The following is a 12900-nucleotide window of genomic DNA, read 5'->3' as shown; positions in this document are numbered from 1 at the left end:
GTGCGCTGGTTACTCTGCTGCGCTTAAAATTTCTTTTTTGGTTTGCTACAATGCCTTTTCTGAAACGTTGTCTCCTTCTGCTGGAACACTGACTTCTTTCATTTAATGCCTGCAGACTATAAAAGAGAACCCAACCCAAAAAGTTTGGTTGATTAGTCTGTGGCATTCTGTTAAACTGTTGCTTATGGCGGTCTCTGTGAGCTTCTCAGCGACATTCAGCCAGCCAGGTATCCTGCCTGCAGTAGATGGAATGTGGCAATGGAACGCTGGCTGCGCGTGTCATAATAGGCTCTGAGCCTTTATATACCTGTGCACAGCAGCAGCCACCTTCAGTCTGCTGCTGGACAGCCAGCAGCAGCAGCAGCAGGAGAGGTATGTAATCAGGAGCCCTCCTGCTAAGGGTAGACAGCTGCTCGTTCCACCCCACCCCCCGCCTTAATTGGTTCTCCTCCCTTCCAACGGTGTTGAGGCGGGTGGGAACAGCAGGGGGTGAAGGTGCTGTGTTTAAAGAGGTGGAGTTATGCAGATCTAAAACGCGTGGATTGCAGCAGCAGCAAGCCGAAAAGTGCAGGCATGTAAGGGATCTAGAGGTTGACAACATGTCTTCTTAACGGGAGTCCAGGAGCTCATCTCCACAAATGGACTTTTCAGGATCCTTGGGTGGCTCCGTAGTTTGAAACCAATTCTGGTTATCGCTTCTCGGCCTTTTGGCTAAGATCAAGTGTAGTATCTGTTCTTATCAGTTTAATATCTGATACGTCCCCTATCTGGGGACCATATATTAAATGGATTTTTAGAACAGGGAGATGGAAAAAGAGCTTGCTCTGTCCACTCCACGCATTGACCTGGTATTGCAGTATCTCCAGGACCGGTGCACCCCTTCTTTAATGCAGTTTCTAAAATCAGAAAGAATTGAATTCAATGTTTTTTGTTCATTTTGCTTGTTTGTCGGATTTTGGGATGGACTCTTTGGCTTTGCTTTTCTTCTCCTCATTGGATTTTTCATGTTCAAAGTTGCAGAAGCCAGATTACAAGCTCATTTTGGTTCAACTTCAGCAACTGTGCATTGCATTGCCATGTAATGTGATGCAATGCTATCTTTCTAGCTCTCCCTTTTTACTTCCTTTTGGATAAACAGACATATTAGGCAAGCATTTTGGAGCTTTCACCTAAATAACTACAGGCGGTGAGATAAGCTGCACAATATAATTGACCTTTCAGTATATTGTTGCACACACACCATCTATTTAGCAAATGCCCTTGTTATCAACAGCAGCCTTTTAAACTCACCTGAGCTAACAGGTATGTGCGCTGGTTACTCTGCTGCGCTTAAAATTTCTTTTTTGGTTTGCTACAATGCCTTTTCTGAAACGTTGTCTCCTTCTGCTGGAACACTGACTTCTTTCATTTAATGCCTGCAGACTATAAAAGAGAACCCAACCCAAAAAGTTTGGTTGATTAGTCTGTGGCATTCTGTTAAACTGTTGCTTATGGCGGTCTCTGTGAGCTTCTCAGCGACATTCAGCCAGCCAGGTATCCTGCCTGCAGTAGATGGAATGTGGCAATGGAACGCTGGCTGCGCGTGTCATAATAGGCTCTGAGCCTTTATATACCTGTGCACAGCAGCAGCCACCTTCAGTCTGCTGCTGGACAGCCAGCAGCAGCAGCAGCAGGAGAGGTATGTAATCAGGAGCCCTCCTGCTAAGGGTAGACAGCTGCTCGTTCCACCCCACCCCCCGCCTTAATTGGTTCTCCTCCCTTCCAACGGTGTTGAGGCGGGTGGGAACAGCAGGGGGTGAAGGTGCTGTGTTTAAAGAGGTGGAGTTATGCAGATCTAAAACGCGTGGATTGCAGCAGCAGCAAGCCGAAAAGTGCAGGCATGTAAGGGATCTAGAGGTTGACAACATGTCTTCTTAACGGGAGTCCAGGAGCTCATCTCCACAAATGGACTTTTCAGGATCCTTGGGTGGCTCCGTAGTTTGAAACCAATTCTGGTTATCGCTTCTCGGCCTTTTGGCTAAGATCAAGTGTAGTATCTGTTCTTATCAGTTTAATATCTGATACGTCCCCTATCTGGGGACCATATATTAAATGGATTTTTAGAACAGGGAGATGGAAAAAGAGCTTGCTCTGTCCACTCCACGCATTGACCTGGTATTGCAGTATCTCCAGGACCGGTGCACCCCTTCTTTAATGCAGTTTCTAAAATCAGAAAGAATTGAATTCAATGTTTTTTGTTCATTTTGCTTGTTTGTCGGATTTTGGGATGGACTCTTTGGCTTTGCTTTTCTTCTCCTCATTGGATTTTTCATGTTCAAAGTTGCAGAAGCCAGATTACAAGCTCATTTTGGTTCAACTTCAGCAACTGTGCATTGCATTGCCATGTAATGTGATGCAATGCTATCTTTCTAGCTCTCCCTTTTTACTTCCTTTTGGATAAACAGACATATTAGGCAAACATTTTGGAGCTTTCGCCTAAATAACTACAGGCGGTGAGATAAGCTGCACAATATAATTGACCTTTCAGTATATTGTTGCACACACACCATCTATTTAGCAAATGCCCTTGTTATCAACAGCAGCCTTTTAAACTCACCTGAGCTAACAGGTATGTGCGCTGGTTACTCTGCTGCGCTTAAAATTTCTTTTTTGGTTTGCTACAATGCCTTTTCTGAAACGTTGTCTCCTTCTGCTGGAACACTGACTTCTTTCATTTAATGCCTGCAGACTATAAAAGAGAACCCAACCCAAAAAGTTTGGTTGATTAGTCTGTGGCATTCTGTTAAACTGTTGCTTATGGCGGTCTCTGTGAGCTTCTCAGCGACATTCAGCCAGCCAGGTATCCTGCCTGCAGTAGATGGAATGTGGCAATGGAACGCTGGCTGCGCGTGTCATAATAGGCTCTGAGCCTTTATATACCTGTGCACAGCAGCAGCCACCTTCAGTCTGCTGCTGGACAGCCAGCAGCAGCAGCAGCAAGAGAGGTATGTAATCAGGAGCCCTCCTGCTAAGGGTAGACAGCTGCTCGTTCCACCCCACCCCCCGCCTTAATTGGTTCTCCTCCCTTCCAACGGTGTTGAGGCGGGTGGGAACAGCAGGGGGTGAAGGTGCTGTGTTTAAAGAGGTGGAGTTATGCAGATCTAAAACGCGTGGATTGCAGCAGCAGCAAGCCGAAAAGTGCAGGCATGTAAGGGATCTAGAGGTTGACAACATGTCTTCTTAACGGGAGTCCAGGAGCTCATCTCCACAAATGGACTTTTCAGGATCCTTGGGTGGCTCCGTAGTTTGAAACCAATTCTGGTTATCGCTTCTCGGCCTTTTGGCTAAGATCAAGTGTAGTATCTGTTCTGATCAGTTTAATATCTGATACGTCCCCTATCTGGGGACCATATATTAAATGGATTTTTAGAACAGGGAGATGGAAAAAGAGCTTGCTCTGTCCACTCCACGCATTGACCTGGTATTGCAGTATCTCCAGGACCGGTGCACCCCTTCTTTAATGCAGTTTCTAAAATCAGAAAGAATTGAATTCAATGTTTTTTGTTCATTTTGCTTGTTTGTCGGATTTTGGGATGGACTCTTTGGCTTTGCTTTTCTTCTCCTCATTGGATTTTTCATGTTCAAAGTTGCAGAAGCCAGATTACAAGCTCATTTTGGTTCAACTTCAGCAACTGTGCATTGCATTGCCATGTAATGTGATGCAATGCTATCTTTCTAGCTCTCCCTTTTTACTTCCTTTTGGATAAACAGACATATTAGGCAAGCATTTTGGAGCTTTCACCTAAATAACTACAGGTGGTGAGATAAGCTGCACAATATAATTTACCTTTCAGTATATTGTTGCACACACACCATCTATTTAGCAAATGCCCTTGTTATCAACAGCAGCCTTTTAAACTCACCTGAGCTAACAGGTATGTGCGCTGGTTACTCTGCTGCGCTTAAAATTTCTTTTTTGGTTTGCTACAATGCCTTTTCTGAAACGTTGTCTCCTTCTGCTGGAACACTGACTTCTTTCATTTAATGCCTGCAGACTATAAAAGAGAACCCAACCCAAAAAGTTTGGTTGATTAGTCTGTGGCATTCTGTTAAACTGTTGCTTATGGCGGTCTCTGTGAGCTTCTCAGCGACATTCAGCCAGCCAGGTATCCTGCCTGCAGTAGATGGAATGTGGCAATGGAACGCTGGCTGCGCGTGTCATAATAGGCTCTGAGCCTTTATATACCTGTGCACAGCAGCAGCCACCTTCAGTCTGCTGCTGGACAGCCAGCAGCAGCAGCAGCAGGAGAGGTATGTAATCAGGAGCCCTCCTGCTAAGGGTAGACAGCTGCTCGTTCCACCCCACCCCCCGCCTTAATTGGTTCTCCTCCCTTCCAACGGTGTTGAGGCGGGTGGGAACAGCAGGGGGTGAAGGTGCTGTGTTTAAAGAGGTGGAGTTATGCAGATCTAAAACGCGTGGATTGCAGCAGCAGCAAGCCGAAAAGTGCAGGCATGTAAGGGATCTAGAGGTTGACAACATGTCTTCTTAACGGGAGTCCAGGAGCTCATCTCCACAAATGGACTTTTCAGGATCCTTGGGTGGCTCCGTAGTTTGAAACCAATTCTGGTTATCGCTTCTCGGCCTTTTGGCTAAGATCAAGTGTAGTATCTGTTCTTATCAGTTTAATATCTGATACGTCCCCTATCTGGGGACCATATATTAAATGGATTTTTAGAACAGGGAGATGGAAAAAGAGCTTGCTCTGTCCACTCCACGCATTGACCTGGTATTGCAGTATCTCCAGGACCGGTGCACCCCTTCTTTAATGCAGTTTCTAAAATCAGAAAGAATTGAATTCAATGTTTTTTGTTCATTTTGCTTGTTTGTCGGATTTTGGGATGGACTCTTTGGCTTTGCTTTTCTTCTCCTCATTGGATTTTTCATGTTCAAAGTTGCAGAAGCCAGATTACAAGCTCATTTTGGTTCAACTTCAGCAACTGTGCATTGCATTGCCATGTAATGTGATGCAATGCTATCTTTCTAGCTCTCCCTTTTTACTTCCTTTTGGATAAACAGACATATTAGGCAAGCATTTTGGAGCTTTCACCTAAATAACTACAGGTGGTGAGATAAGCTGCACAATATAATTGACCTTTCAGTATATTGTTGCACACACACCATCTATTTAGCAAATGCCCTTGTTATCAACAGCAGCCTTTTAAACTCACCTGAGCTAACAGGTATGTGCGCTGGTTACTCTGCTGCGCTTAAAATTTCTTTTTTGGTTTGCTACAATGCCTTTTCTGAAACGTTGTCTCCTTCTGCTGGAACACTGACTTCTTTCATTTAATGCCTGCAGACTATAAAAGAGAACCCAACCCAAAAAGTTTGGTTGATTAGTCTGTGGCATTCTGTTAAACTGTTGCTTATGGCGGTCTCTGTGAGCTTCTCAGCGACATTCAGCCAGCCAGGTATCCTGCCTGCAGTAGATGGAATGTGGCAATGGAACGCTGGCTGCGCGTGTCATAATAGGCTCTGAGCCTTTATATACCTGTGCACAGCAGCAGCCACCTTCAGTCTGCTGCTGGACAGCCAGCAGCAGCAGCAGCAGGAGAGGTATGTAATCAGGAGCCCTCCTGCTAAGGGTAGACAGCTGCTCGTTCCACCCCACCCCCCGCCTTAATTGGTTCTCCTCCCTTCCAACGGTGTTGAGGCGGGTGGGAACAGCAGGGGGTGAAGGTGCTGTGTTTAAAGAGGTGGAGTTATGCAGATCTAAAACGCGTGGATTGCAGCAGCAGCAAGCCGAAAAGTGCAGGCATGTAAGGGATCTAGAGGTTGACAACATGTCTTCTTAACGGGAGTCCAGGAGCTCATCTCCACAAATGGACTTTTCAGGATCCTTGGGTGGCTCCGTAGTTTGAAACCAATTCTGGTTATCGCTTCTCGGCCTTTTGGCTAAGATCAAGTGTAGTATCTGTTCTTATCAGTTTAATATCTGATACGTCCCCTATCTGGGGACCATATATTAAATGGATTTTTAGAACAGGGAGATGGAAAAAGAGCTTGCTCTGTCCACTCCACGCATTGACCTGGTATTGCAGTATCTCCAGGACCGGTGCACCCCTTCTTTAATGCAGTTTCTAAAATCAGAAAGAATTGAATTCAATGTTTTTTGTTCATTTTGCTTGTTTGTCGGATTTTGGGATGGACTCTTTGGCTTTGCTTTTCTTCTCCTCATTGGATTTTTCATGTTCAAAGTTGCAGAAGCCAGATTACAAGCTCATTTTGGTTCAACTTCAGCAACTGTGCATTGCATTGCCATGTAATGTGATGCAATGCTATCTTTCTAGCTCTCCCTTTTTACTTCCTTTTGGATAAACAGACATATTAGGCAAGCATTTTGGAGCTTTCACCTAAATAACTACAGGTGGTGAGATAAGCTGCACAATATAATTGACCTTTCAGTATATTGTTGCACACACACCATCTATTTAGCAAATGCCCTTGTTATCAACAGCAGCCTTTTAAACTCACCTGAGCTAACAGGTATGTGCGCTGGTTACTCTGCTGCGCTTAAAATTTCTTTTTTGGTTTGCTACAATGCCTTTTCTGAAACGTTGTCTCCTTCTGCTGGAACACTGACTTCTTTCATTTAATGCCTGCAGACTATAAAAGAGAACCCAACCCAAAAAGTTTGGTTGATTAGTCTGTGGCATTCTGTTAAACTGTTGCTTATGGCGGTCTCTGTGAGCTTCTCAGCGACATTCAGCCAGCCAGGTATCCTGCCTGCAGTAGATGGAATGTGGCAATGGAACGCTGGCTGCGCGTGTCATAATAGGCTCTGAGCCTTTATATACCTGTGCACAGCAGCAGCCACCTTCAGTCTGCTGCTGGACAGCCAGCAGCAGCAGCAGCAGGAGAGGTATGTAATCAGGAGCCCTCCTGCTAAGGGTAGACAGCTGCTCGTTCCACCCCACCCCCCGCCTTAATTGGTTCTCCTCCCTTCCAACGGTGTTGAGGCGGGTGGGAACAGCAGGGGGTGAAGGTGCTGTGTTTAAAGAGGTGGAGTTATGCAGATCTAAAACGCGTGGATTGCAGCAGCAGCAAGCCGAAAAGTGCAGGCATGTAAGGGATCTAGAGGTTGACAACATGTCTTCTTAACGGGAGTCCAGGAGCTCATCTCCACAAATGGACTTTTCAGGATCCTTGGGTGGCTCCGTAGTTTGAAACCAATTCTGGTTATCGCTTCTCGGCCTTTTGGCTAAGATCAAGTGTAGTATCTGTTCTTATCAGTTTAATATCTGATACGTCCCCTATCTGGGGACCATATATTAAATGGATTTTTAGAACAGGGAGATGGAAAAAGAGCTTGCTCTGTCCACTCCACGCATTGACCTGGTATTGCAGTATCTCCAGGACCGGTGCACCCCTTCTTTAATGCAGTTTCTAAAATCAGAAAGAATTGAATTCAATGTTTTTTGTTCATTTTGCTTGTTTGTCGGATTTTGGGATGGACTCTTTGGCTTTGCTTTTCTTCTCCTCATTGGATTTTTCATGTTCAAAGTTGCAGAAGCCAGATTACAAGCTCATTTTGGTTCAACTTCAGCAACTGTGCATTGCATTGCCATGTAATGTGATGCAATGCTATCTTTCTAGCTCTCCCTTTTTACTTCCTTTTGGATAAACAGACATATTAGGCAAGCATTTTGGAGCTTTCACCTAAATAACTACAGGTGGTGAGATAAGCTGCACAATATAATTGACCTTTCAGTATATTGTTGCACACACACCATCTATTTAGCAAATGCCCTTGTTATCAACAGCAGCCTTTTCAACTCACCTGAGCTAACAGGTATGTGCGCTGGTTACTCTGCTGCGCTTAAAATTTCTTTTTTGGTTTGCTACAATGCCTTTTCTGAAACGTTGTCTCCTTCTGCTGGAACACTGACTTCTTTCATTTAATGCCTGCAGACTATAAAAGAGAACCCAACCCAAAAAGTTTGGTTGATTAGTCTGTGGCATTCTGTTAAACTGTTGCTTATGGCGGTCTCTGTGAGCTTCTCAGCGACATTCAGCCAGCCAGGTATCCTGCCTGCAGTAGATGGAATGTGGCAATGGAACGCTGGCTGCGCGTGTCATAATAGGCTCTGAGCCTTTATATACCTGTGCACAGCAGCAGCCACCTTCAGTCTGCTGCTGGACAGCCAGCAGCAGCAGCAGCAGGAGAGGTATGTAATCAGGAGCCCTCCTGCTAAGGGTAGACAGCTGCTCGTTCCACCCCACCCCCCGCCTTAATTGGTTCTCCTCCCTTCCAACGGTGTTGAGGCGGGTGGGAACAGCAGGGGGTGAAGGTGCTGTGTTTAAAGAGGTGGAGTTATGCAGATCTAAAACGCGTGGATTGCAGCAGCAGCAAGCCGAAAAGTGCAGGCATGTAAGGGATCTAGAGGTTGACAACATGTCTTCTTAACGGGAGTCCAGGAGCTCATCTCCACAAATGGACTTTTCAGGATCCTTGGGTGGCTCCGTAGTTTGAAACCAATTCTGGTTATCGCTTCTCGGCCTTTTGGCTAAGATCAAGTGTAGTATCTGTTCTTATCAGTTTAATATCTGATACGTCCCCTATCTGGGGACCATATATTAAATGGATTTTTAGAACAGGGAGATGGAAAAAGAGCTTGCTCTGTCCACTCCACGCATTGACCTGGTATTGCAGTATCTCCAGGACCGGTGCACCCCTTCTTTAATGCAGTTTCTAAAATCAGAAAGAATTGAATTCAATGTTTTTTGTTCATTTTGCTTGTTTGTCGGATTTTGGGATGGACTCTTTGGCTTTGCTTTTCTTCTCCTCATTGGATTTTTCATGTTCAAAGTTGCAGAAGCCAGATTACAAGCTCATTTTGGTTCAACTTCAGCAACTGTGCATTGCATTGCCATGTAATGTGATGCAATGCTATCTTTCTAGCTCTCCCTTTTTACTTCCTTTTGGATAAACAGACATATTAGGCAAGCATTTTGGAGCTTTCACCTAAATAACTACAGGTGGTGAGATAAGCTGCACAATATAATTGACCTTTCAGTATATTGTTGCACACACACCATCTATTTAGCAAATGCCCTTGTTATCAACAGCAGCCTTTTAAACTCACCTGAGCTAACAGGTATGTGCGCTGGTTACTCTGCTGCGCTTAAAATTTCTTTTTTGGTTTGCTACAATGCCTTTTCTGAAACATTGTCTCCTTCTGCTGGAACACTGACTTCTTTCATTTAATGCCTGCAGACTATAAAAGAGAACCCAGCCCAAAAAGTTTGGTTGATTAGTCTGTGGCATTCTGTTAAACTGTTGCTTATGGCGGTCTCTGTGAGCTTCTCAGCGACATTCAGCCAGCCAGGTATCCTGCCTGCAGTAGATGGAATGTGGCAATGGAACGCTGGCTGCGCGTGTCATAATAGGCTCTGAGCCTTTATATACCTGTGCACAGCAGCAGCCACCTTCAGTCTGCTGCTGGACAGCCAGCAGCAGCAGCAGCAGGAGAGGTATGTAATCAGGAGCCCTCCTGCTAAGGGTAGACAGCTGCTCGTTCCACCCCACCCCCCGCCTTAATTGGTTCTCCTCCCTTCCAACGGTGTTGAGGCGGGTGGGAACAGCAGGGGGTGAAGGTGCTGTGTTTAAAGAGGTGGAGTTATGCAGATCTAAAACGCGTGGATTGCAGCAGCAGCAAGCCGAAAAGTGCAGGCATGTAAGGGATCTAGAGGTTGACAACATGTCTTCTTAACGGGAGTCCAGGAGCTCATCTCCACAAATGGACTTTTCAGGATCCTTGGGTGGCTCCGTAGTTTGAAACCAATTCTGGTTATCGCTTCTCGGCCTTTTGGCTAAGATCAAGTGTAGTATCTGTTCTTATCAGTTTAATATCTGATACGTCCCCTATCTGGGGACCATATATTAAATGGATTTTTAGAACAGGGAGATGGAAAAAGAGCTTGCTCTGTCCACTCCACGCATTGACCTGGTATTGCAGTATCTCCAGGATCGGTGCACCCCTTCTTTAATGCAGTTTCTAAAATCAGAAAGAATTGAATTCAATGTTTTTTGTTCATTTTGCTTGTTTGTCGGATTTTGGGATGGACTCTTTGGCATTGCTTTTCTTCTCCTCATTGGATTTTTCATGTTCAAAGTTGCAGAAGCCAGATTACAAGCTCATTTTGGTTCAACTTCAGCAACTGTGCATTGCATTGCCATGTAATGTGATGCAATGCTATCTTTCTAGCTCTCCCTTTTTACTTCCTTTTGGATAAACAGACATATTAGGCAAGCATTTTGGAGCTTTCACCTAAATAACTACAGGTGGTGAGATAAGCTGCACAATATAATTGACCTTTCAGTATATTGTTGCACACACACCATCTATTTAGCAAATGCCCTTGTTATCAACAGCAGCCTTTTAAACTCACCTGAGCTAACAGGTATGTGCGCTGGTTACTCTGCTGCGCTTAAAATTTCTTTTTTGGTTTGCTACAATGCCTTTTCTGAAACGTTGTCTCCTTCTGCTGGAACACTGACTTCTTTCATTTAATGCCTGCAGACTATAAAAGAGAACCCAGCCCAAAAAGTTTGGTTGATTAGTCTGTGGCATTCTGTTAAACTGTTACTTATGGCGGTCTCTGTGAGCTTCTCAGCGACATTCAGCCAGCCAGGTATCCTGCCTGCAGTAGATGGAATGTGGCAATGGAACGCTGGCTGCGCGTGTCATAATAGGCTCTGAGCCTTTATATACCTGTGCACAGCAGCAGCCACCTTCAGTCTGCTGCTGGACAGCCAGCAGCAGCAGCAGCAGGAGAGGTATGTAATCAGGAGCCCTCCTGCTAAGGGTAGACAGCTGCTCGTTCCACCCCACCCCCCGCCTTAATTGGTTCTCCTCCCTTCCAACGGTGTTGAGGCGGGTGGGAACAGCAGGGGGTGAAGGTGCTGTGTTTAAAGAGGTGGAGTTATGCAGATCTAAAACGCGTGGATTGCAGCAGCAGCAAGCCGAAAAGTGCAGGCATGTAAGGGATCTAGAGGTTGACAACATGTCTTCTTAACGGGAGTCCAGGAGCTCATCTCCACAAATGGACTTTTCAGGATCCTTGGGTGGCTCCGTAGTTTGAAACCAATTCTGGTTATCGCTTCTCGGCCTTTTGGCTAAGATCAAGTGTAGTATCTGTTCTTATCAGTTTAATATCTGATACGTCCCCTATCTGGGGACCATATATTAAATGGATTTTTAGAACAGGGAGATGGAAAAAGAGCTTGCTCTGTCCACTCCACGCATTGACCTGGTATTGCAGTATCTCCAGGACCGGTGCACCCCTTCTTTAATGCAGTTTCTAAAATCAGAAAGAATTGAATTCAATGTTTTTTGTTCATTTTGCTTGTTTGTCGGATTTTGGGATGGACTCTTTGGCTTTGCTTTTCTTCTCCTCATTGGATTTTTCATGTTCAAAGTTGCAGAACCAGATTACAAGCTCATTTTGGTTCAACTTCAGCAACTGTGCATTGCATTGCCATGTAATGTGATGCAATGCTATCTTTCTAGCTCTCCCTTTTTACTTCCTTTTGGATAAACAGACATATTAGGCAAGCATTTTGGAGCTTTCACCTAAATAACTACAGGTGGTGAGATAAGCTGCACAATATAATTGACCTTTCAGTATATTGTTGCACACACACCATCTATTTAGCAAATGCCCTTGTTATCAACAGCAGCCTTTTAAACTCACCTAAGCTAACAGGTATGTGCGCTGGTTACTCTGCTGCGCTTAAAATTTCTTTTTTTGTTTGCTACAATGCCTTTTCTGAAACGTTGTCTCCTTCTGCTGGAACACTGACTTCTTTCATTTAATGCCTGCAGACTATAAAAGAGAACCCAACCCAAAAAGTTTGGTTGATTAGTCTGTGGCATTCTGTTAAACTGTTGCTTATGGCGGTCTCTGTGAGCTTCTCAGCGACATTCAGCCAGCCAGGTATCCTGCCTGCAGTAGATGGAATGTGGCAATGGAACGCTGGCTGCGCGTGTCATAATAGGCTCTGAGCCTTTATATACCTGTGCACAGCAGCAGCCACCTTCAGTCTGCTGCTGGACAGCCAGCAGCAGCAGCAGCAGGAGAGGTATGTAATCAGGAGCCCTCCTGCTAAGGGTAGACAGCTGCTCGTTCCACCCCACCCCCCGCCTTAATTGGTTCTCCTCCCTTCCAACGGTGTTGAGGCGGGTGGGAACAGCAGGGGGTGAAGGTGCTGTGTTTAAAGAGGTGGAGTTATGCAGATCTAAAACGCGTGGATTGCAGCAGCAGCAAGCCGAAAAGTGCAGGCATGTAAGGGATCTAGAGGTTGACAACATGTCTTCTTAACGGGAGTCCAGGAGCTCATCTCCACAAATGGACTTTTCAGGATCCTTGGGTGGCTCCGTAGTTTGAAACCAATTCTGGTTATCGCTTCTCGGCCTTTTGGCTAAGATCAAGTGTAGTATCTGTTCTTATCAGTTTAATATCTGATACGTCCCCTATCTGGGGACCATATATTAAATGGATTTTTAGAACAGGGAGATGGAAAAAGAGCTTGCTCTGTCCACTCCACGCATTGACCTGGTATTGCAGTATCTCCAGGACCGGTGCACCCCTTCTTTAATGCAGTTTCTAAAATCAGAAAGAATTGAATTCAATGTTTTTTGTTCATTTTGCTTGTTTGTCGGATTTTGGGATGGACTCTTTGGCTTTGCTTTTCTTCTCCTCATTGGATTTTTCATGTTCAAAGTTGCAGAAGCCAGATTACAAGCTCATTTTGGTTCAACTTCAGCAACTGTGCATTGCATTGCCATGTAATGTGATGCAATGCTATCTTTCTAGCTCTCCCTTTTTACTTCCTTTTGGATAAACAGACATATTAG

General features: G+C 45.0%; 10 non-coding genes across 10 annotated transcripts; all 10 read left to right on the top strand.

Moving 5' to 3' along the window:
* The first annotated feature begins 691 nt into the window (after positions 1-691).
* On the top strand, positions 692-882 carry LOC141150544 (U2 spliceosomal RNA). The gene has a single exon (XR_012246720.1). It is a non-coding gene; the product is annotated as a U2 spliceosomal RNA (small nuclear RNA).
* Positions 883-1997: 1115 nt separating this feature from the next.
* LOC141150532 (U2 spliceosomal RNA) lies at positions 1998-2188 on the top strand. Its single transcript, XR_012246709.1, has one exon. It is a non-coding gene; the product is annotated as a U2 spliceosomal RNA (small nuclear RNA).
* Positions 2189-3303: 1115 nt separating this feature from the next.
* LOC141150027 (U2 spliceosomal RNA) lies at positions 3304-3494 on the top strand. The gene has a single exon (XR_012246300.1). It is a non-coding gene; the product is annotated as a U2 spliceosomal RNA (small nuclear RNA).
* Positions 3495-4609: 1115 nt separating this feature from the next.
* On the top strand, positions 4610-4800 carry LOC141150521 (U2 spliceosomal RNA). The gene has a single exon (XR_012246703.1). It is a non-coding gene; the product is annotated as a U2 spliceosomal RNA (small nuclear RNA).
* A 1115-nt stretch (positions 4801-5915) lies between these two features.
* LOC141150509 (U2 spliceosomal RNA) lies at positions 5916-6106 on the top strand. Its single transcript, XR_012246697.1, has one exon. It is a non-coding gene; the product is annotated as a U2 spliceosomal RNA (small nuclear RNA).
* Positions 6107-7221: 1115 nt separating this feature from the next.
* On the top strand, positions 7222-7412 carry LOC141150498 (U2 spliceosomal RNA). Its single transcript, XR_012246687.1, has one exon. It is a non-coding gene; the product is annotated as a U2 spliceosomal RNA (small nuclear RNA).
* A 1115-nt stretch (positions 7413-8527) lies between these two features.
* LOC141150487 (U2 spliceosomal RNA) lies at positions 8528-8718 on the top strand. Its single transcript, XR_012246677.1, has one exon. It is a non-coding gene; the product is annotated as a U2 spliceosomal RNA (small nuclear RNA).
* Positions 8719-9833: 1115 nt separating this feature from the next.
* Positions 9834-10024, top strand: LOC141151431 (U2 spliceosomal RNA). The gene has a single exon (XR_012247114.1). It is a non-coding gene; the product is annotated as a U2 spliceosomal RNA (small nuclear RNA).
* Positions 10025-11139: 1115 nt separating this feature from the next.
* On the top strand, positions 11140-11330 carry LOC141150476 (U2 spliceosomal RNA). The gene has a single exon (XR_012246669.1). It is a non-coding gene; the product is annotated as a U2 spliceosomal RNA (small nuclear RNA).
* A 1114-nt stretch (positions 11331-12444) lies between these two features.
* On the top strand, positions 12445-12635 carry LOC141150464 (U2 spliceosomal RNA). Its single transcript, XR_012246660.1, has one exon. It is a non-coding gene; the product is annotated as a U2 spliceosomal RNA (small nuclear RNA).
* Positions 12636-12900: the final 265 nt, after the last annotated feature.

The sequence above is a fragment of the Phyllobates terribilis genome, unplaced genomic scaffold, assembly GCF_046119375.1.
Source record: "Phyllobates terribilis strain yellow unplaced genomic scaffold, ASM4611937v1 Scaffold_5__5_contigs__length_657084704, whole genome shotgun sequence".
NCBI lineage: Eukaryota > Metazoa > Chordata > Amphibia > Anura > Dendrobatidae > Phyllobates > Phyllobates terribilis.
The sequence above is the reverse complement of the archived record's forward strand: the minus strand, read 5'-3'. Positions and strand labels throughout refer to the sequence as shown.